Source organism: Crocuta crocuta, unplaced genomic scaffold (genome assembly GCF_008692635.1).
Source record: "Crocuta crocuta isolate KB4526 unplaced genomic scaffold, BGI_CrCroc_1.0 scaffold693, whole genome shotgun sequence".
Lineage (NCBI taxonomy): Eukaryota > Metazoa > Chordata > Mammalia > Carnivora > Hyaenidae > Crocuta > Crocuta crocuta.
Genome location: NW_027527545.1, coordinates 762,802 through 766,018, shown reverse-complemented (window position 1 = coordinate 766,018; position 3,217 = coordinate 762,802).

Genomic DNA, 3,217 nt, shown 5'->3' with positions numbered 1-3,217 from the left:
AAGTCGGCATCCTGGCATTTCTGACTCTGGCTCTCTCTCTTTCTCCTCCTCTTTGTCCCTGACACCCCCCCCCTTCATCTTACTCTCTCCCTTTCCCTGTTTCCCTTCATTTAGCCTTTCTATTTGTGTCTCTGAATCTCAGCTGCTGTCTCTCCTGGGTCTCCCCTTCCCCACCTTGGCCCAGGGAGGAGGAGGAGGGAGAGTGTCCCACGCCAACCACCCCGTCTGTCTTTCCTCCCCTTGTAATTAAGGACAAAATCATGTCATTTTGTAACTTTTTTTTCTATTTATTGAACCGTNGTGTCCCCTCCCCCCCCCACAACCCCCCTCCTCCCCGCGGACCAAAGCCACCTGATCCCTGGACAGGAAATCTCCAGCCTTGGCTGCTCCTGGCACAGCTTCAAGCGAGGGGTGGAATCGGAGTGACTGCTGGCTGGCTTCGTCGGGTGGCAGTAGTGTAGATAACAGTAGACAGGGCTGGGAGTTCACCATGAGCAAGCCCCAAGGAGTCCTTTATACCTGTCACCTGTCACAACACCTGTCACAGTGGCCCTACCAGTCGAGAGGAATATCATTCCCGAGGATAGTGCGGCTCCAAAGTTTACGGAAAGGGTACCCGTTTTAGGAAGAGGCAGAGCTTGATTCAGTACCATGCTGAAGCCATGGACTGGGCCCCCCGCGGGCAGCATGGCCCTTGAACTGCTGGGAATGGCCACTAGGGGGTGCCCTGCCTCCAGACACCAATGTTGGAGGTAACTAGTCTCCAAGTTGCTGGGGGCGGGGCGGGGGAGGGTTGCCTGTCAGGTGCTGGGTGCACCTGGGTGGGGAAGGCACAAGACAGGAATCCTGGGCTTCCGCTCGGCCGCGGTGGGCGCGTCCTGGCGTTGGCGAGAAATGCGGGTGGGTGTGGTCAGTGAGGGGCGCGGCCCGGGCGTGTCTGGATTCCTACGCTGCAGAGGCTTCCCGTCCCCAAATAGTGAGCTGTCTAGGGGACCGCAGAGAAGGCCCCCGGTTGCCGCCTTTCCCTAGTTCCCTGGGAAGCAGGACCCTCCTGCCTTTAGAGTGTGACGGATGGATGAACAAAAAGTGTGTCTGGGTCACTGTCAGGGCCGGGGCAAGTGAGGACAGGCTGCGAGGAAAGGCGGGGTACAGAGCGGCGCTGGGAGGAGCTGGCCGCCGGAGGGCGCCAAGACAGCGCGCGCAGTCGTGGGCGGGGCATCGGCGGCGCTGGGCACAGCGATTGGTTCGTGGCACCACCCTCTGCCCGAGAGGGCCAATTGGAGACGGAGCCCTCTCCTGTCCCGCCTCCCCTGTTCCCGCAGGTATGTGCCGGCTGACCTCAGCTGGCCGGCGTGCTCTTGTGCGCCGCCTAGAGGCATGATGGAGGGTAGCGGGGGCAGTCTCCGGGTACTCCGATTTGCTTCACTCTTAGTCTCAGCTGCTTACAAGTGCCGTCCTCGGACTTGGGGCCCTTCTTGTGCCCCTCGGCTCTCAAAGCCATGCAAGGGCCCTGTTCCCCTTGGGCCCGGGGGTTCCCTTGTAACACACGCACACCTCGAACACGAGTTCCCTGCCAGCATTCTCCGATACCAACACGGCCAAGTCTAACCTCAGGCCTGAATTCTCGCTGATCTCCACCACCCTCTAGATATCACTAGCTCCACCACCCTCTAGATATCACTAGCTCAAGACCCCCGGGTCCCAGCCATCTCTAAATGCCCAGCGTTTCCCTCGGAGTCACCCCCCACTGCCACCTGAGGTTGGGTTCAATGGGCCCTGCGCTTGGGGCGTTCCTCCTGTGACCCCATCTAGATCCTTCCTAGAACAGCTCTCCCCGCCATTGCATCCGCCCTCCCTCAGAGTCACCCCCTGATCCTAGGCCATCCCTCAAGGTCACCTTTCCAGCTCTCTCTGGCCCGTGTGACTAAACTGTGACCTCAGAAGGGGCGGGACAGGCATGGGGATCCTGGGAAGTCAGGAGCTCAGAGTGCAGGGTCAGTAAATCCAAACCCACCAATCCTCCCCACCAGGAAAGCCGAAACTCCAGCGACAGGAGGAGGGGAGTAAATCACACACTACAGGCCTTCAGGAATGAGGCAGCTTTTATTTAATTGGACAACAGCAATACACAGCACAGGCCCTGTCCCTACCCCAGGGTGGAGGGGTACCCTGGGCCAGCCCTGACAGCGCAGGGGCCCTCTCTGCTCGCCCGGTGCCGCTCCACAAAAAGTCCATCCTATCTGATGCTGGACAGGGTCTCAGGTCTGAACAGGCCCATCTGTGTCCTTTCTGGGCCCACAAGGGACCTTGCTCCCTGCTCCCTGTGCCCGGAGAGTGTCACAGCTCTTCCCTCCACCCCCAAGTTAGGACGCTGCAGGGCTCAGGGAGAAGAGGCCAGGCACAGTCAGGTCAGGCCAGCCTGGTTCCGGAAGCCAGAGTTGGCATTTAACGGTCTGGGGACCCGGGGCGGCTTCCTCTTGGGTAACTGCCTGCTGGGAAGGTACAGGCCTGGGAGAGAAAAGGCCAAGGCTCCAGACTGGGAGGGCCATTGCGGGAGATGGGGACCCAGATGGCTTCCCTTTTTAATGGGAGGGCTGCCCACCCACCTGCCCATTCTCCCTAGGAGTCCCGTCCAGCCCCAGCCGGAAGTAGGCGGAGGGATCCCCAAGCACGGAGTTGGGGGAGGGGGCCTAAGGCAGACAGCTGGGTCCACCCACCCCATTCCAGGCTACACTCCCCCTCCCTCGAGTCCGGGTCTGGGTCCTCAGTTCTACCCTCAGGCATCAGCCCACCCGAGGCGGGCAGGCTGCACAGGCTCCGAGGGGGCTCGACTCCTGTTCCTGCTGAACTGAGCCAGTCTGCACAAATCAACTGTGTTTCAGCTCAGTAGGCACGGGAGGCAGAGCCCAGGGAGGCCCAGGCAGTGGGGACAGGCAGGCGGGCAGGGCCAGAGGAGGCGGAGTCCCGGGGGGCGGAACTTAGCCACTGTGAACACGACTTGGTGTGACTGCTCACAGCAGCTAAGCCCTGCTCCCCAGGCCAGACGCAGGCGGCAGGGGCCTCTCGGCCACCCATTCCCGTGCCCGTCCCCGGGCAGCGTCCTCAGCAGTGAAGGCGGTGGCGGCAGCCCCAGAGGCAGGGCTCAGGGTCGGTTGGAAATCCCTGGCAATGTGATTTGTGACACAGGCAGCAAATCCCATCCCCAGGAACCCCAGCC